Here is a 21,743-nt window from a genome sequence, read left to right on the forward strand (position 1 = left end):
TTTAATCACTCTGCTACTCATTCCATTCCCTTCCTACAAAATTCCAATGTAATTTTCTAGAAATGTTTCCTTGCTCTGTTTTCTTTTTTTAATTTATTTTCGCTTCCTTTCAATAATTACATGGTTGAGCCTTAAGGTCTGCAGAGTTGACCTCAAATCTGTGTGTTTGCCTTGACCATTGTTAACATGCAGTTGTCCCTAGTTGGATGGTCATCTGACTTATGAGGACAAAAGGCTCAGACTGAACTCCTCTTCTTCTTGCAATTATTCCAGCATTCTCGTTACTGGGTTCAAAACCCAACAATCATTCTTTACCTCTCTCCTTGGCTCCCTGCCTTTGATGTATTTTTCAATCCTGTTCTCATGATCCCTCTGGAATGTCTATTTTTGTTGTTGCTGTATTGGAACTGGCCAACTCCAATGTACTGTGGTTTTGGCATGCACAGGGACATACTGGGATGGAAGTCATAGTTGCCAGGGACCAGCATGTCTTGTGTGGAATAATGCAAAGGGTAATCTACGGCAGTTAAGTTCTGGCAATAAAGATAGAAATCATGTTTTTCATAGGACATGAAGAAACATTTTATTTGTAGGGTGAATAGCTGGAAAGTGGCCACCCTTAGTTCCTCACTGCTTGTTGGATGTAGGCCACCCTCAGTGCTTTGTCACATGGACCTTCCCAAAATTGCTATGTGCTTTATCAAAATCAGCATGAGAGAGCGTCCTTCCAAACTGTAGCACACAATCCTAAGTAACCTAACCATGGAAGTAAGTGACATCCCATCACCCTAATCTTTTCATTATTTTGTTGGCTAAAAGTAAGCTATTGGTCCTACCCCCCCACCCCAAAGTCAGAGGGGATCATGCAAGGCTTGAATACCAGAAGAGGGGATGATGGGGGCTATGATAGAGTCTATTGTCCATATATAGGAAGGGAGGGAACACAATTTTTGTCAATTCTATAATTCCATCAATGGTAAAGCCTCACTGACAATATTTATTAAGATTAAATATTTCAAGTATTAGAAAGTCAGTAGAAGTTTTTCTTTTCCTGTTTCTTCACTTAATTAGGCAAAAATGCAAGTTTTTTCTACATGGTTCTGAAGGTTGTATTGATGGAAAATTTTTGCATTATTATTAAAAAAATAATTACTATTAATGGGTTCATTATAAAACAGAATACCCATTAAGTAAAGCCCTGATTTTGTTTACTTCAGAAAAGTGACTGCAGCCAAGGAAGTTATCTTCACTCTTAGCTTCAAAATGTACTATTTTTTAAAGCCCTTTAAAACTTTATCTGTTATACTCTCCCTATATGAAATAGGTCAATAATGCTGTTGTTTTACAAATGTGTAAATCAAGTCAGACTCAGACACAGTTAATCAGGAGCAAAGGTTTTAGACACCCTAAGAGCTGATCTCTCTCTTTTTCAGTAAACTGTGCTTTTTCTTCAAATTTATTACAGCCAGTCTGTGACTGTCTGGTAAATATATCGCCTTGACGTTATCATACCTGTCAATTCCTCTGCTCCTTGTCTTTGCCAGTTGGTTCTCTTTCTTTCTCTTATCATTTTCTATTCCAGTGATTACTTCCAGAGCCCACCTCTGCCTACCATTTTCTATCCTACTTTTTTAAATAGAATTTTTCTCTTTCACAAACTATGCATACAGGTATTTACTTTTATGAAGTCATTAATGACTTGATAGCTTTCTCCTTAGAATAACTGAAGTAAATTAATTAAGATATTTCCTGTGAGATTTGGTCAATTTTTCCTTGACATGAATCATTATAATCTGTACATGTTTCTGCTTCCACTCTGTCATTACTTGTAGCCCTGAAAAAAGTTTTCTCAGAGGACTGAAAAAATTTGGGAATATGATCTACACTGTCCAAGTGAGACTTCTTGAGTATCAAGTCACTTAAGACATTTTAGTGGAACAGTAAATAATTTTAATTAATATCTTAAGTTTATAAGCATGATGAATCTTGCTGGAGAAGAAATGTACATAGAATTGCAAATATAAAGAAAAAACAGGTAATAGGTACTTGTTCTTCTGTAATTTTAGAGACATAAGTAGATATTTTTTAAGATGAAGCAAAAACAAACAAAAATTAATACATCAAAACTTTTATCAGTGAATGATAACCTCTCATTCATATTTCTTAAAAGCAGAACACCTTGGTAAACTTACACGTGGATCCATTTCAAATAGTCAAAATTAGGTTTCAATTACCTAGTTATGTTCAGAGGTCAGGAATTCCTTGCCACAGGGGCCACAATATATACATTTCTTTGAGCAAACAAGTATATACCACACGTGTGTATCAACTGGGTAATGCATGCAAAAAACTTGGATATTCCAGACCTTTCTATCACCCAGATGACAATTCTGCTGATTTTGTTGTTTTAAGAATTTGGAGTCATGCAATATAGGTTGGGGATCGGGAGACTAATACTAACCTAATGCAGGTGCCATTGTTGTGGCATTGATGATGAGTGCACCAAGGGCCATGGTGGTTCTCAATGTTCTTTCCATTGTAGTGCTTCCTCAGTGATGAAGTATTCTTTGTTGTTTACCTGAAGCTCTCCGATGCAGCCCTTGAACATGTAAATATGGTCCGCCTTCTTATGGAGCATAACATTTTCAGGAACATGACCAAGGATTATTGATTCAAAATGTACCTATAGGAAAAATAACAATAAAAAATCTTCTTATAAAGTGTTGTTAAGTTATAGGAGAAAGGTCTAGGATATTTTGTTTTGTAATTACATGCTTTAATGGGTTCTTTGTTAAACAGGTTTCAATTGTTGGCTGGTTTTGTCAATGCTACTAGGTGGAAAGTTAAGTTACTTTAGAACAGGGCCCTTATTATATTTCTTTTGTATCTCTCTCCATAGCTAATAAATTTTAGTATAAAAATGAATATTTGATAAAACTTGGTGATTGATAACATTGAAATGTATTTTTCAACTCAAGTGTTTGCATCTTATTGTGAACATTATGAAATAACACATGATGAAGAAAATAAAAACTTCTTGTTTAATTATTGTTGGTTATTGAATTTACTACTAAACCATCCATTCATATGTTGAAGTCCTAACCTCCAGTCTCTCAGAATGTGACCTTATTTAGAACTGGAGTTTATACTCATCAAACAGAATGATGGTAAAATCACTTGTATGATATAAATTGCTACTTAATCTCTCCTTTTTAACTCCTCAGCAACATACATAAATTGAACTTTTATCACTTAGATGTACATTAAATGCAACTTTCCTCAATAGGAATCTATGAACTACAGTTGAGGTCTGGATGAACTGGTAATGAGACTGTGACCTTCAGGGCTGTTAAGCAGTTGTGCAGTTTATGTCTCTGCTGTGCTCATCCCCCAAACTCACTTACTCAGGTCACGCGGATGTCGAAAAGTATTTAAACTGTATTATAGATACATTAAAATGGAAAACTGTCATTGCCAGAATTTAAAAACTAGAGTCAAATAATTAAGTTATGACTCTGGTGAGAGGAGGGGATGGGAGATGGCCAGTAATATCACTTAGTATTTATACTAATATTTTTTGGTTTAATGCAAATGGGTTTCTAGAGAACAGAAGTATATGCAATTCTAGGGACATCAAAGTATCTCCATGATCAAACTAATGCTATTATTTGAGCACTTATTAGTTTTTAGTGACTCAGGCTCTGCTCCTAAGGGCATTCCTTTTTTTCTTTCTTTTTTTTTTTCTGAGTACTTCATAGAGGACTCAGATATATAGTCACTCAGAAGATGACTATCTTTGGGTGTAGTGGGGTGGAAGTTTCAGGGTGTATTAACAGAGCTTTCATGGAGCATAGGAGTGTGTCTGTTTGTTTTCACATCCTTTTTCATATGCTAAGTCCATTTATATCCATTACTCTAACAAACCATTAGCAGAACTCTTTATCACCTAAGATAAGTGACTCACTGCTAAGGCAATCTGGGATCTATCACGAACCTGCAGACTCAGCAAATCCAAGGCTATGACCTTCCTCTCACTAAGGATCTCCTGACATCTTTGTGTATTGATCACACACCTGAAACAGCAAACCTCTCACAGCTTTGACAAGTGTGCTGTCTTAGCACAAAACTGACGGAAGATGAAAGAATATCTTCCTCTACTGTTAGCAATAGGTAGATCTGAGGGAAAGTCTGCAGGGCTATGTATGATTTATAAGACCATTAAAAAAAAAAAAAAACCCAAACAATGTAAATAAATAATTCTTGTACTTCTTCTGATGTGAGGCCCCAACTTAGTAGAGCCATGAAATATCTAAAAAAGCAGCTGTCATTGGCTGTACATAGATAACCATTAACATGGTTGACTTCCTATATCCCCAGACTCTCAATTATCCAGGAGCTGCCTTTTGTGTATTTAATCATTCCTAAGAAGACAGGTCTTTAAAGTAAGTCTTTTCTAATGACTCCTTGTGAATCAGACTATGGAGAATAGAGTCTGACATCAAGATATGATCTTATAAGATAAAACCACAGTACAGATATGGACAATCAAAGAGAAATCATCAAGATAATGAAAAACAAGAATGGTGACTGAAGGAAAAGGACTCCACATTGATAAGAATGATAAATATTCCTTTTCCTTTCGGGGTTTCTTTTTTAAAGGGAGAAAATAGTGCTCTTTTATAAGATGTGGGAATAAAATAAGAAGGTAGGTAAAAGGGAATAAACTTTTAAAAATTGGGGAGTGAGGTGAAGATGGGTAAGAAGCTGCTTTACCTCTTTTCTCTTTTGTCTTAAATTTAGATATTGGGGTACTACATGCATTTATGTTATGATGTCTTGATTAAATATTTACTTTTGTTTTACATCCTCAAGGCTGTCTAAAGTTAAATAACTTTTGTGTTAATAAAGTATAGAAAGGTAACTGCAAATGTATTTTTGGGGGGTTAAGATTAACTACCAGATTTCACTTGTCTTTATCCAAGAATATAATGACAAAATTGAAATGAACTGAGTTTTATTTAGTGTTGGTGCAGATTTTTAAAATATTATCTAAATTATATGCAGATAAATTCAAAATCAGAGACATGGAGCCTTGGAATAAAGATGAATAAGAGATTTTGGGTAAAGTGTTTAGGAAGAGGATATATTTAAATAACTTTTCACATGTGATTTAAGTCTTAAATTCTGTTTAGAGACATTAAATGAAAGGGAATTAAAAAGCAGAAGGAGTAGCTATTCCTTTGCAGTTAGTCTCTTTCTCACTTCCTCAATAACATGACAATCATGAGCATACAGTTTCTTCTATATTAATTTATATTCTTCTCTAAATCCGGGCCTCCACCCCTGTCATCTTGGGATTCTGAGTCTATAGCAGCAACTTACAGATAGGAGGTTTGATACAAGTTTGTATATGACCTGATTCATGAAACTTAATTCTGCTTTTCTTCAGTCTCCTCCATGGCTTTTAGGTCTCTTCTACTTTATACTGCCTTAGAAACTTGCTAGTTTGCCAAATTGATTATATGGGAGGTCCTCACTGAATACCATCCAAGAAGGAGTATTAATATGGCTTTAATTCTAATATGTCTCCCTATGCATAGATAGCAAAGAGTACAGGGCAGTGCTTCTATGGAAGTTTTTGAGTTATATAAGATTAATATCAAGTGGGTCACACAAAGAATTATTTTTTAATTTGATAATATCAGTGAAGTATTAACTAGTCTCATACTTCACAGTTAAACCTTTAATCCTTAAGGCTTTCTAGGCTAGAGAGTGTTCTCAAAATAATGTCTTCTCACATTGTTGAAGAAAGAACTGAACTTTAGTGAAGTAATCAATAAATTGTGTTGCTACCCTGTGAACATATGGATATAGGGAAGTGGAGATAGCAAAGAAGGATGTGAGATTATTCTTGTCTATAAGGAAGTTAAATGTAATCTGGGGAAATAAATCATAAAAAATTAAATAGTCAGAAAATAGTAGCTTTCTGGTCAGCAAGATAGCAGAATAGGAAGCTCCAGGTATTCCTTCCTTTCCTCATGGAGACACTGATTTGACAACAGACAGAGACTTTGTGAGAAATGTGTAGATTCAGTTGAGAGGCACTTGCACCTTAGTTGACTGTGAAATGAACTATTGAAGCCAATAGGAAAATGTGTGGTGCTTGCTCACCATAGCTCTCCTCTAGGCTCAGTGGGGCATGACTGAGAGAAAACTTCCAGTTTCTAGCTTCTCTTTGGGGAAAATAGAAAACTGATACATATATTCTTTTTGTAGACTTTTCAGGGACTGGTTGCTGTCTTATGTGAATCTCAGTGCTGACAAGAAAGGGTGCCAGGTTGGGGTCATTGAGAAAGGTGAAAGTTGGGACTAGCATAGTTCCTCCCCCCACCTCAGTGGGAGAGAGTTGGCGAGACACCCCAACTTCTGACTTCTCCTGGGGATGAAAAGAGGTGGAACATGCATTGAAAATTACATCTTTTCAGGGGGCTGCCTGAATGATGGGTTTCTGTCTCCTCTGTCTTGGAGCAGTGACAGGACCTGGGATACACTAGGTCTCTGGGTATCACTGAAAACACAGGAGAACTAGATGGCATCCTTCTGCTCCAAAGGACCCGTGATGCAATACACAGAAACTGACTCAGTTTGGTGGCCTCTTCTTGGGGTCAGGGTAGGGGTGGGCCGAGAAGAGTGGAGCATGTTTCTAACATTTTGGGTTTTCAGGGGCCTTCCTGAGAAATTGTTTTTTATTTTGCCTGCCTTGGAACTCCAGTGAGACCCAGAATAGTCTCTATAGTTGAGGGCTGATGAGAACAAAAGAAAACGGGGCAGCTTGTGGCAGCTCTAGATAACCTGCTGTACTGTGGATAGAAGAGAAGGCAAAGACTACAAGCACCCCAAAAAGACACTGGCAAATTTGTATAAGAAAGAATTTTCACACACAAGTCAGAGAATACATACCCACAGAAAAGGTTTAAAAGTATAATAAATAAAAAAAGGAAAGAAAAGGTTTGAAAGGGTCCCAGAACCTCTAGCTAAGCTAATTGGTGTAGGTTCTTTCCTATACAAAGCCTTTTCATAAAGACTGGTAGTGGTGCCTGTCTTTTCAAATGTGTGGATCCTATCACAAAGTGACAAGGCACAGGAAGAATCAGGAAAACACAGCCCAATCAAAGGCACAAAATAAATCTCCAGAGACCAGACCCAAAGAAATGGAGGTATGTGAATGACCTGACAACAAATTCAAAATGTCATAAAACAACTCAATGACCTCAAGAAAATGAATCATGAAAAGAAATGAGAAAATAAAGAGATAGAAAATGTAAAAACAAGCTGAAGTTTTAGAGCATAAGACAGAAAACTGGATTGAAAAATTCACTAGAAGGATTCAGCAGAAGACTTGATCAAGCAGAGAAAAGCAGCACCAAACTTGAAGGCAGGTCATTTTAAATGATCCAGTTAAAGAAGCAAAAGGAAAAGAAAAAAGATTTAAAAAGAAATAAAGATTACCTAAGTGATTTGTGATACATCATCAGCTGGACCAATATACATATACATTTACAGTAGTCCAGAAGTAGAAGAGAGAGGGAGAAAGAGAAAGGAATCTTATTTGATGATATAATGGCCCCAAACTTTCCAAATCTGTGAGAGAAAATGAACACTCAGATTCAAGACCCAAAGCACTAAAACAAGAATGAACACAAAGAGGTCTAAACCAAGACACATTATAATCTATTTAAAAATCTCTACTATATTATAATGATCAGAGTCAGGATTGAGCCTGTTTTTAATAGTTTGTGTTGAATTCATGACTTTTGAAATTAAGTGACTTCAGCTCATAAAATCCTCAGTGCTTATATTGTTATTCCACAGATTTCCTTCATCTTCTCATTGTAACATAAGAGGAAAAGGGAGTAGCAAAAGGTGTACTCACAACAAACAAATGGAGGCTGGCTCCAGGAGGCTATTATAAACCATAACTCCAGGACTGGGATCTAGTCTGTGAGATCTCATGACAGACAGCCTCTATAAGGGAGATTAAAATGAGCTTTGGGGTAAACCCACTTTAGGAGGCATCAATGGTTTGCTCAGACTTCAGAGCTCTTGAGTTGGGATGAACACAAGAAGGCAGAATACTATAAAAAAAACTTTAGAGAACCTAAGGGCATTGTCTCTTTACCACCTTAGAACTACCCAAACTTTTTTCAATGTAAATCATGAATTCTATTCCCACGTGTTGGTCTTTGAGTGTGCATGTAGCTTACTTGGGGCATTCTGATCAGTACTTCGTTCAGTCAACCTAAAGAGTGAGGGGACTGATTTGTCACAAAGGCTTCAGATATAAAACATATTTATTATTTCAACAACAAAAGTATTTATTGAACATTTGTTGAATCCTGTTGATTAAATATATGATCCATTGATGACTATGTTAGTTGTATATTGTACTTTATTTACAAGAAAATATGAAGCTTTTATTATAAAAATGGATAACTATAAGGAATTAATAAATATAAATCCACACTGAATACTGTACATTGGATTTTTTTATACTCAACAATCAGTGTTTTATATATTATCCACTATTTGAATATTTTATGTATTGAATCTAAAAATTTGGCCATCTTTGGCTCTAGCATGACTTTTAAAACATGAAAAACAATTTTATTTCTACTTAACAATCTATCCAACAGCTTTGAATCCAGTGCAGCAGCAAATGAAGAACAGTTAGCACGTTGTGTACAGGTGGCAAGAATTCTCATCATTTCTAAAAAGCATTTAAATACCCTGGTATGCAACGTGTTAAGTGCATTATAAAAAAACACAAAAGTGCTGGGAATCAGAAAACCTGGGATCAAGTCTCTGTCCTTGAATTTTTGGACTGTAGGGAACCACTCCTCATGGTTTAGGGAATTGTAGCCCTGTGCTTGTCTTTAAGTCTCAACATAAGACCGCGCAGGAAACATAACTGAAAGCCACTCAGAGGGTTTCCATGGGAATTGGATTTAAAGAATGCTTATTATGCTTTAGAACTTGCTCTGCTTATCTTTTAATATAACATAAACAATCTCTAGCAATAAATGTATGAAACCTTGCACCTACTGTCAGTGTGGCATCAAGATGTTTGATCGACCCTAACACAGACTGGTCACTGTATCCTCTGTGCTAGTACATGTAATCTATTATTGTTAACTGTAACCCTAATGCCTCCAAACTATTGATAATTCATGAATCTTGACCTTGTATTTCTCATGTGTATCCTCCTCAATAAAAGGCACGAGGGAAGAAAGTCTAATTGCTGTTCTCCACTAGAGAGAGCAGTCACTTTCCTTCCCCCAGACATAATGAAATGTCCTGGGTAAAAGTTTGTTCCACTGGAGCTCAGCTGTATTTTGAGACTGAGGCTGGTGTCACCTGGGCTTGGCATCCTTTTCTTATCATGGAGTTCGTTAAGTGCTTGGGGCACCCCGAGGAGTTTTACAACCTGCTGCGCTTCCGGATGGGTGGCCGGCATAAAGTGATACCCAAGATGGACCAGGGCTCGCTCAGCAGCAGCTTGAAAACTTGCTACAAGTATCTGCAGCAGACCAGTCGCAGTTTCGCAGCTGTGATCCAGGCGCTGGATGAAGAAATGCGCCATGCAGTATGCATATTTTATCTGGTTCTCCGAGCTCTGGATACTCTGGAAGATGACATGACCATCAGTATAGAAAAAAAGATCCCACTCTTACACAACTTTCACACTTACCTTTATGAACCTGACTGGAGGTTCATGGAGAGCAAGGAGAAGGATCGACAAGTGCTAGAGGACTTCCCAACGATCTCCCTTGAGTTTCGAAATCTGGCTGTGAGATACCAAACAGTGATTGTTGACATTTGCCAGAAAATGGGGTTTGGGATGGCGGAGTTTTTGGATAAGCACGTGACGTCAGAACAGGAGTGGGACAAGTACTGTCACTATGTTGCCGGGCTGGTAGGAATTGGCCTTTCTCGTCTGTTCTCGGCCTCAGAATTGGAAGACCCTTTAGTCGGTGAAGACACAGAGTGTGCCAACTCTATGGGCCTGTTTCTGCAGAAAACAAACATCATTCGTGATTATCTGGAAGATCAGCAAGAAGGAAGAGAGTTTTGGCCTCAAGAGGTTTGGAGCAAGTATGTTAAGAAGTTGGGTGACATTGCTAAGCCAGAGAATATTGACTTGGCTGTGCAGTGTCTGAATGAACTTATCACCAATGCACTACACCACATTCCAGATATCATCACCTACCTTTCCAGACTTAGAAACCAAAGTGTGTTTAACTTTTGTGCTATTCCTCAGGTAATGGCCATTGCTACTTTGGCTGCCTGTTATAATAATCAGCAGGTGTTCAGAGGGGTGGTGAAGATTCGGAAAGGACAAACAGTAACCCTAATGATGGATGCCACCAACATGCCAGCTGTCAAAGCTATAATATACCAGTATATGGAAGAGATCTATCATAAAATCCCTGAGTCAGACTCATCTTCTAGCAAAACCAGGCAGATCATCTCCAGGATCAGGACACAGAATCTTCCCAGCTGCCAGCTGATCTCCCGAAGCCACTACTCCCCCATTTACCTGTCTTTTGTCATGCTCCTGGCTGCCCTGAGCTGGCAGTATGTGAGCACCCTGTCCCAGGTCACAGAAGACTATGTCCAGACCGGAGAACACTGATTTGTTCCCTGTGAAATGGACTGGCCTTTTTTCAAGGATGGATATTGGTTTCCCTACTTTTTCCCTCCTGCTTTAATTCTGTAAGAACTCTGTGGGCTTGACCTCGAGAAACTGGGAAGCAGCTGAGAAAAATAAGAGGGTGCGTGACCCTCAGCACCTGGTACTTGTAGGTTGTGCTCACCTGTGCATGGTGGCTGATGGCCCAGCACTCCATGCTGCAGATCAGGGGAAGTGGTTGCATGTGGGACCGCTGAAAGGTCTTAGCCCGAATAGCCACAGCAATTTTGAGGAAGAAGAACACAGTAGGAGGAATCACAATACTTGATATCAAACTATACTACAAGGCCACGGTAATCAAAACAGTCTGGTACTGGCATAAAAACAGACATATAGATCAATGGAACAGAATAGAGAGCCCAGAAATAAACCCAGGTTCATATGGTCAACTAATATTTGACAAAGGGGGAAAGAACATCAAATGGAGTGAAAAGAGCCTCTTCAACAAATGGTGTTGGGAGAACTGGACAGGGACATGCAAAAAAATGAAACTAGACCACCAACTTACACCATACACCAGAATAAACTCAAAATGGATCAAAGACTTAAATGTAAGCCGTGATACCATAAAAGTCCTAGAGGAAAAAATAGGCAGGAAAATTTCAGATATCCCACGTAGCAACATTTTCACTGATATATCTCCTAAGGCAAGGGAAATAAAGGAAAGAATAAACAAATGGGACTACATCAAACTAAAAAGTTTCTGCTCAGCTAAAGAAAACATCAGCAAGATGAAAAGGAAACCAACCATATGGGAAAATATATTCGCCAATGACATCTCAGACAAGGGATTGATCTCCAAAATATATAAAGAACTCATACGACTCAACACCAAGAAGACAGACAACCCAATTAAAAAATGGGCAAAGGACCTGAACAAACACTTCTCCAAAGAAGACATACAGAGGGCCCATAGACATATGAAAATATGCTCAACATCACTAGCCATCAGAGAGATGCAAATAAAAACCGCAATGAGATACCACCTCACACCAGTCAGAATGGCCATAATCAACAAATCAACAAACAACTTGTGCTGGAGAGGATGCGGAGAAACGGGAACCCTGGTGCATTGCTGGTGGGAATGCAGACTGGTGCAGCCACTATGGAAAACAGTTTGGAATTTCCTCAAAAAACTAAAAATGGAACTGCCTTTTGAACCAGCAATTCCATTACTGGGATTATATCCGAAAAATCCTGAAACACCAATTCAAAAGAACCTATGCACTCCAATGTTCATAGCAGCACTATTTACAATAGCCAAGTGCTGGAAACAACCTAAATGCCCATCTGTAGATGAGTGGATCAAAAAACTGTGGTACATTTACACAATGGAGTTCTATGTAGCAGAAAGAAAGAAGGAACTTCTACCATTTGCAACAACATGGATGGAACTAGAGAGAATTATGCTTAGCGAAATAAGCCAGGCAACGAAAGAAAAATACGTTATGCTGTCACCTATTACAGGAAACTAATGAACAACACAAACAAATGAGCAAAATTGAACCAGAGGTATGTAAACAAGGAGTAGACTAACAGTAACAAGGGGGGAGGGGGGAGGGAGAAAAGGGGGTAAGAAGGGGAAGTGTAAAATCAAAGAACATGTATAAATGACCCACAGACATGGGCAACTGAGTGGGGACTGAATGTGGGGGAAGGGAGGGGCAGGATACAGGGAAGCAAGAGGGGAAAAAAAAAAAAAAGAGAGACAACTGTGATGGAAAAACAAACAAAAAAATTTTTTTTAGTGGGGGAAAATGAAAATATGAAGAATGGAAATGCCAGTTCAGTGAATATTAGGACAAAGATTTTCCTTCACGTTGTATATTTTTCTCCCTATTTGATCTCTCCAGAGTTTGGCATTCTAAACAAGTAAGTAATGACTTAAGTTTCTTTGCATAGACCTAATAAGACCAGTTGTTAATAGAGGTTCCTCTTTCTGAACAAGCCTTTGACTGGAAAGTCAAGCCTAAAGGAGACATGCTTGGGCTCATGTTGTTACCAAAAAGCCCTAAGGAACTGGGAATGACTTTCAAAGGTAATAAAAGCCCGCGAAATAAAAGGCCTGCTGCCATGGTTGGTTGTGCGGTCCACAGCAATCTCTCCAGGGAAGGAACGAAGGTTGTTTTCCTGAAAGATGGCTAGAAGGGACCTTAAGGCACAATGGAAAACCAGAAAGACTTGGAAAGGACAGGTGTGTACAGGCAAGGATGAATGCCAGGTATGTGGCCCAGCTTCTGTGCACTGAAGAGCAGACTGAGGGCCACCCTAAATGTTCCTTGGGTAAGTTCCAGCAAAACAGAACTAAAGATCATAAGTGATCATTTGCTGCTCTTGTTATGCTTATGCAAATGAACAGGATAAATTAAAAATGGACTTAATGTAGTCCCTTTAAAGACAAGGAGAGTAATCTTAGGGAGAAAAATCAGTATTCAAGGAAAATCACAATGATCAGTGGCAGACTGTAAAGTAGGGCAGCTAACCGTCTTAAAAGTTTCTTCTCATTTAAAAAATGGTTTCACTTGAAAATTAAACCATATCTGTGATATCACCAAAGAGATTCAAGTTGCAGGCAAATAGAATGTCAAGTGCCTTGCAACTGTATGTCTTCCCAATAAGACAGTCTTACAGATTTAGAGACTTTTTTGTTGGTTATGTTACATAAATTAACATGTGTTTTCTGTTTTCAAAGGGCATAAGCCTATGACCGCATTACCTGAGTGACTGTCTGTACGCATAAGCCTCACTTAATCCTCTCTGCAGCGCTGCCTCCGGAGACTCAACAGTTTGGCTGAACTAAATGGCTGAGTTGGTGAAGAATGGGGTGGTCTGTGGGCTTCACTTTAAAACTGAATTCTCTTTTCTATCCTAATGGCTTGGACAGAAAGGGCCCAGAGGTCTGAGAGGGGGGAAACATAAACTATTTCCCTCAGCCCAAACTAAATAAAATGGGCAAAAGGGTTTTGGACAGGAGAGATGTGCCTAGCACACCTTCCTCCAAAGAAGCCCTTTTTTTTTTTTTTTTTTTTTTTTTTCTCCTAATGTGGAACATTGAAAAATTAATCCCTGCCTTTTGCCACCTAGTAGTTATGGATTGAATGATGCTTTTTAACCCTTTTTGCCAAATCTGTTGCCCCCAGAACACAACAAGGATGCCAGCCTGCTAAACCAAGCACGCCGTTGTCCGGAGACAGCCAACTGACCTGGAGTCTGCATGATCCTTCCCCATGTGGGAAGGCCACCCTCCCCTCCACACCCCCACTCTTATTAGGGATTTCTGGACCCAAGGGTAGGTAGGACGACGACCATGTCCAGCTTGAAGCAGCTAGAGGAGCTTGAGACTTTCGCCCATTGTCCTTTACAAGATTACAAAGGGTCTTAATATCTGAGAGGGAGGGATAGTTATTTTTTACGAACCATGGGTATGGACTTGGGGGGGGATGCTGGGGGAGGGAGATACTGGGTGGAGGGGAGTAAAGGGGAAAAAATTGGAACTACTGTAACAGCATAATCAATAAAATATATTTAAAAAAAAAAACTTATCACAAACATTTTATGGCTCTTATAGCAAAATAGTATTTTAAATTGAAGGTCTACTATTGCTAAAAGGTTCTTATAAATATGAAAAACTCATCTAGTGGGTTCTGTTTATTTTTAATTTTCATCATTAAGTTGTATTTTTTCTTTTCTGTCAGATTCTCTTGTGGCCTGCTTTGACTTAGTTTGCAGAGGTACTATACTGAATGAGTAATTATAAAGTTGATTTTTTCCCCCTGTCTCCATTGTGTTAATAGCAATCACATCAGCAGACTATTTTATTTTATCTCTATTAATCTTAAAGGAATGTGTACTTACTGTACAAAAATATTGTATTTGCCGTCTTCTAGTGTCTCCCCTCAAATGGTACACAAGCTCCAAGAAAGAAGCCATTGCATTTATTGTATGTATGTCTCTACTTCCAGCACTGAGAACAATTTCTAATGTATAAACCTCGATAATTCTTTGTTGAATGAATAAAAGAATAAAGGATATGTATATGTAAAAAAAAAAAAAAAAAAAAAAAAAAGTTTGTTCCACTGTGGTCACGAAGCCTCTGCTGGACAGAGCAACTTCCAACTGAGCCTAGGGTGTGTGAGGCACCTCTGCCATATTGGACAACTACTACTTAATTTTCTCAGATTTATATAAGGGATCATCATTATGACTTTGTAGGTTTCTTGTGAGGATCAAATGAGATAATATATGACCATAATTTGGAAAATGTAATATGTTTGTGCAAACATTTGATATTCTTATGTGCTTCTTCTAGATACCTGCATATACTCAGCAAGAGACTAGGTAGAAAAGATGGAAATTAAATGAAATTTCCAGTTCTTTAGAGCACTACACACTGCAAGCATTAATGTGTACCAAAATTAGCACTTTGTAGCTCTAATTATACTGATTAACACTCCATGATGATCAAATGAACCAGGAATTCTTCATCTTAAGTGTATTGCTATAAAGTCATACTAAGAAGCATGTAACCAAAATGGAAAGAATTCAGCAAACTGTCTCTGGTGGGACATTATTTTTTCTTTTGATTTAGCTTCATTGAATGTCTCCAAGGAAAATTTCTTGGCCAACATAAATCTGGAAACCTGAGAATGGACTTTTTAACAGCACAGTACAAGCACTACCATGCCCTATAAAAATGTAAGTTTTTAATCACTGTGTTGTATCTTGCTAATTTCCCCCATTCCTGAACTTCTTAAATCAAGCATAATATATCATATGCCAACTTTGAGAAGAAAATCAATTTCATGCTAAATTTAATAAAACTTTTTTACTGACAGGTAACATTAAATGTATTTAATTGTATCTAAAATATCAGAAATGAATATTCTGGTGTTTTGTTGAAAGCTTTTACAAGGAATAAAAACTATGATTAACACAATAAGTTAAAAATAAATACTTATTTGAAATATTGAGGGCACACTGAGTAATATTTGAAATTGGAGGTATGCATACCTACCTGAGAGGCATGGGATATTTTTGAGTCTTTTTTCTGTATTGGAGGTTTCCCATCTGCAGTCATTTCAATCATATAAGCAACTCTAGGGCTGCCAGCAGGCATTGTGAAGCTAGAAATAAAAAATAAGAGGCAAGTAATGTATGTGTTATTGCCAAGAACAGGGTAACTTCACACATAGGTGGTAAGTACTTCTTGAATGAGAGAGGTACTTTCTGGATCACAATAATCCTGAAATATGGTCGCAACCAAGTGTGAACATTTTAGTATAGATAAAAGATATATTTCTTTTGAACACTGCATTTTATTCTCCTTCTCTCCTCCTGTCTTTAAATCAGGACTTGAAGTGCTTTCAGAAAGTTAAACTCCCACAAAACAAAAAGAACTTTATGTGTATAAGTAGGGATTGATAAATTTTAAGTGCTAACTGTGGTTGACATATGGTCTCACTCAGGTAGGAGATTGTTGGACAAGTAACATCAATGCTAAATGATGCTGAACTCCCTAGGTAGAAATTTCCCCTCCTGGCCTACAGGGGAAATAGAAATGGAATAATAAATGAAAGGCTGCATACCCCAGGGCAGTGAGATTACACTGTGATACAGTTATCAGAACTCAGAAAGCATGCTGCTAATGTACTGGCTGGTAGTACTGCATTTCAGAGATAAAGAAAAGTATAGCTATCATTTAGAATGGAAGGGCAGATAAAGTGCTTCCCAGACAAAGTAAAGCTGAAGGAATTCATCATCACCAAGCCATTATTACAGAAAATGTTAAAGGGACTTATTTAAGAAAAAGAAGAAGATCAAAACTCTCAATATTAAAATGACAACAAACTCACAACTATCAACAACTGAATCCAAAAGACAAAAACAAACTAAGCAAAGAACCATAACAGGAACCATAGTAAGAACAGAATCATAGGTATGGAGATCATTTGGAGTGTTATCAGCTGGGAGGGGGAAGAGAGGGGCAGGACAGGGGAAATAGTGCAGGGATTGAGAAGCATTAATTGGTAGGAACAAAACAGACAGGGGGATGTTAAGAACAGTATAGGAAGGGGAGAAGCCAAAGAACTTACACGCATGGCCAATGGACATAAATTAAGTGGGGGTGGATTGCTGGAGGGAAAGGGAGTACCGAGTTTAGGGGGCCAAAGGGGGAAAATGTGGGACAACTGTAACAGCATTATCAATAAAATATACTTTAAAAAAAAGATAAAAAAGAGATAAATGGTGATGGAAGGAGACTAGACTTTGGGTGGTAAACACACAAAACAATACTCGAATACAGATGCTATATAATAGAATTGAACACTTGTAACCTATATAATTTTATTAACCAATGTCACCTCAATAAATGCAATAAAAATTTTTAGAAAAGTGTAAGGTTAAAGGAATTTAGAATGAAGAGAAGAAATGGTCAATACATAATTGAAAATTTATCAGTTAGAGTGACGCAATCAGATGAAAAAGTACACATATTAAAGAACTTGGCATATTTTTTAAATAGAGTTTTTAAAGATAATTCAAATGATGTTACTCTGTCAGTTGACATACGTAATAATAGTAACATGGACTGTTATGAAGTTTGCTTCAAAGAGACATTAGAAAATGTATTTCCCAATACTAACAGTCGCAATCTCTGTATACTGAATGTGTGAATTATTTTAATGCTCACTTATACTTATTTGTATTTTCTAAATTTTGGAGTATGAACACACCTATTTTTAATTTTTAATTTTAACCAACTTCCCTAATTCGTTCAGGACTGTGAGAGTTCCCAGCACATGGGGCATTTTGTGCTTAGTCAGGGAAGTTCCAGGCAAACAGAATCAGTTGGTAATTCTAATTTTCAAATAAAAAGTCACTTTTATTAAAGTCATTAGTTAAATAACTTACCAGTAATTTTTCTTTAAAATTAACTTTGGAGACTAAGTGAAATGGAAAAAAAATGGGGATGCCCTTCTTCCCCTCCTCACCCTATAAACAACACAACTGTGTGCTGATTCTCTCTTCCCTCTCACCTAGAAATACAAATCTTACACGGTCCTGGCAATACATCATTCTGCTACTTTTTTGGCTCCACTATAGTTTACCAAGGTCACCTCTACTTCTGATCAGATTACTGTTGAAAATTCTAGAAGTAACTTCTAGAGTGTCCCATTTGCATGAACTGTATATGGTAAGGATATATGAAGCACTGTGGTCGCCCTAGTTGATATGGGCAAGTGCACCTGTGTGATGCTTTACACTGCAGATGGAGGGAATAGCTCTGAGGTGATGCACAGATCCTCATTCAGAAAAAAAGATCTGTTTCTTTCATTCAGAGCCTATTAAAAATCTAACCCTGAACTGCAGATCTCCTCTATTTGCTTGCTGCTACTCCCTGCCTTTCTCCCCTGACTTTTCCACCAAATGGTTGTTTCTATTGTCTGCTTAGTCTACTTTAGAAATTGGTACTCTATCCTACTAGTGACTTTTTCCCACATGTAGATTATTATCATATTCATTTTTATGTCTCATATTTGCTTATAGAACAAATTTTGTCATAAGAAACAAAAATGCTCTATAAACAAATCGTACATTATGCCACATAAATCATTTGAGGAAAAATCTAAGTGCACATCCCTTATGTCTCTTAAGTATTGCTGAGGCCAGCTGAATCTAATGATTTAAAGATGTAAGGATCATATTTTGAGATAATCCATTGACTAGCTGAGTGATCATAGACAAACCACTTAACCTTTCTTCCCTGAAGTGTGATTATCCACAGAAGGGAGATAATCATTCTCATCTCATAAATGGTTACTGAGAATCACGTTATTTAATGTACATAAATCATTCAGTGCTAATATTAAAATCCAAAGTTAAAGCAATTATTTGCTGACTAGACAGGGATCTCTAAAGAGATTTTTATGGAAATAAATTACACAGTCAAGTTGAAGTGTTCATCTACTTCTACTAACATTGCTTGCAACGGAATTCAAAATTAAATACTCAGGTTGTATTATTTTAAAGATTAAAATTTGATGAAACAGACATATTTTTCAGTGCCCTTAACATTCTTGTTCATTAGATTTATAGTCTTTAGGTATGCTAAGCAATTTGGCAAAAACATTCAGATTCAGGAGGGACAATTTATATAAAATCTTTGGAAGATCCTGCTCAAACTGGAAGTTTAGGGCACCTGAGAGCAAGGAAAGAGTTGTAAAAAGTAAGCAATGGAGAGTGAGTGGGTGAACTAAATCGAGTACATTTATATAATTGAATGCTACCCAGCTTTTAAATAGGAATTGCAGAATAATAATGGAATGAAAAAAATATTGGTATAAACTATAAAAAGAGATAAAGACACATTAGATGATATATCATTTAAAAAATATGCATAGAAATTATACCATAACTACTTTATTTATTTATTTTTAAGTATATTTTTATTGATTATATTGTTACAATAGTTCCAATTTTTCCCCTTTGCTCCCCTCCACCCAGTACCCCCCTTCACCAGCAATGCCCCCCAAGTCCATGCCCATGGGTCGTACATACAAGCTCTCCTGCCTCACCCTTTCATATATTCTTCTTCTTTTTTTAAATAAATAAATGATTAATTAATTATTTTAACAATAAAAAAGTAACAATCCCTCCCTCTCAGACTTAAGACCCTTTATAATCTTATAAAGGACAATGGGTGAAGGTCTCGAGCTCCTCTAGCTGCTTCAAGCTGGACATGGTCACCGTCCTACCTACCCTTGGGTCAAGAAATCCTAAATAAGAGTAGGGGTGTGGAGGGGAGGGTGGCCTTCCCACATGGGGAAGGATCGTGGAGACTCCAGGTCAGTTGGCTGTCCCCGGACAACGGCGTCCTTGGTTTAACAGAACTACTTTAATATTACCAGTGACTATGTTTTCATGCAAATGAGAATGATTTTTAATTAGTTTTTTTTTTTTGATTTTTGGCATTTTTTAAATTTTGAGATTAAACATATTCTTTTAAATTTCAACTCAAAACAAAAATTTAGTTTTTATAAAAAGCAAGTCAAGGGTTAAATAATTTAATAACATCTGCCTGTTTTCCTGAGTTTCCTTCTTTTCTTCCAGGTACATCTCTCCGTCAATCTCCTTGCTAATTCCATCTCCAATGGTTCTTGTAATGAGAATTTGTGGATAGTAAAGTCACAGTCATATCACCTCTGAACAATAGTTTAACTATGTATAAAAATTTACATGCTTTTTTTTTTAAAGAACTTTAAACATAGTACATGATTGTTTTCTGCAATCTTTTGCTGATGTGAGTTCATTATTGGTTCCATTTCAAGGCTGTTCTTTTGTTCTTTTAATTTTTCTTTCCACAGCTTTAAGGTTATTATTTTTTTATCTGTGATAATGAGTCTAGGTGTGGATCAATCATTATTTATTCTTTTTAATTAATACTGAACGTACTTTTGATCTCAAGTATATATTCCTTAAATTTTGGAAAAGTCCCACCTGAATCACCTCAAATGTTGCTTTCTGACAGTCTCCCAAATCTTTTTAAATAGCTTTTCTAGAACTTATATTAGACATTTTTAGGAATCCTGCTAAGTTGTTCTCTAAACTTCTTAATCTTGCATTCATTTAAAAAAATATTCCCTTCATTTCTTTATCCTGTATTTTTCCTAGGCACCTTTACCCCAACTCAAGTCTCCAGGACCATTTATTATATCTACTGTTTTTAAATTTCAATGAATATGTTCTTTTATCCCCAATATTCTGACTCTTTTGCACATTTTTATGTTAATTTAATTTGCTTTTATAATTTCTCCTTTAAAATAAATGTTCTTTCATCTATGCTTTCTAGCACCCTAAAAATACTTATTTTAGTTTTTGTTAGGCTTTTCAATAAAAATGATTTTATTAGACAGATTCACTTTTCATTTGTTGATTTGCTAGGTTCTGTTCTCAATCTTGCCATGTGATCTGATATTGTAGTGTGCAGGCTCATTTTGGGTGGGAAGTATTTTTGTTTTTCTCTCTTCTTTCCCACACACATGGTCCCCCTCCTGTGATTCGGTGCATTCAACACTGCCTCATGGAAACTCTATCTGCTCCTCTGATTTCACTCCAATCAGAACCTACACTGGAATCTTGGATAATGGTTATTTGGTAGTTCTCTCTTATTGTGATATTAAAGGTACTAACAGGTCCATTCACAGAGCTAAAATGATTCCTTGGTGCATTTCTGCTCATGACACCTTGTCTGTATTCTGTTTTCTTCCTGTGCTGATAGCTTGCTTTTAAAAGTAGAAATCCTAGATGATAATTGTGTGTGTGTGTGTGTGTGTGTGTGTGTGTGTGTGTAAAATCTTTCACAAATATTCCCAAATGGTTTTAGTTCTCTTGCCCTGTAGAAGCTTAACTTCACTCTTTCCAGATCTATATCATGACAGGACTGCAGTATTACTTCTTTTGCTGCTTTGCACTTTTGTCTCTTTCTTGTTTGGGAAAATATTTCTCTTTTTTTATATTTCCACATATCTTTTTTTAAAGTATATTTTATTGATTATGTTGTTACAGTAGTCCCAATTTTTTCTTTCCTTTGATCCCCTCTGCCCAGTACTCCACTTCCCTCCAGCAATCCCACCACCCTTAGTTCATGTCCATGGGTCATGCATATAAGTTCTTTGGCTTCACCCTTTCCTATACTATTCTTAACTTTTCCCTGTCTATTTTGCACCAACCAATTATGCTTCTTAATCCCTGCACCATTTCTCCATTTCACCCCTTTCCCCCTCCCAGCTGATGACCCTCCAAATGATCCCCATACCTAGGATTCTGTACCTACTCTGTTTTGCTTAGTTGGATTTTGTTTTTATTTTGTAGATTCAGTTGTTGATAGTTGTGAGTTTGTTTTCATTTTAATATTCATAATTTTGATCTTTTTCTTAAGTAAGTTCCTTTGACATTTCATTTAATAATAGCTTGGTGATGATGAACTCCTTTA

The 21,743-nt window shown here is 37.0% G+C and overlaps 1 pseudogene; it reads left to right on the plus strand.

Annotated features, from left to right (window-relative positions):
• Window positions 1-9,386: 9,386 nt before the first annotated feature.
• LOC150007250 (squalene synthase pseudogene) lies at window positions 9,387-10,951 on the plus strand (annotated as a pseudogene).
• The last annotated feature ends 10,792 nt before the right edge of the window (window positions 10,952-21,743 follow it).

Source organism: Furipterus horrens, unplaced genomic scaffold (genome assembly GCF_987537825.1).
Source record: "Furipterus horrens unplaced genomic scaffold, mFurHor1.1.pri manual_scaffold_6, whole genome shotgun sequence".
Taxonomy (NCBI): Eukaryota; Metazoa; Chordata; class Mammalia; order Chiroptera; family Furipteridae; genus Furipterus; species Furipterus horrens.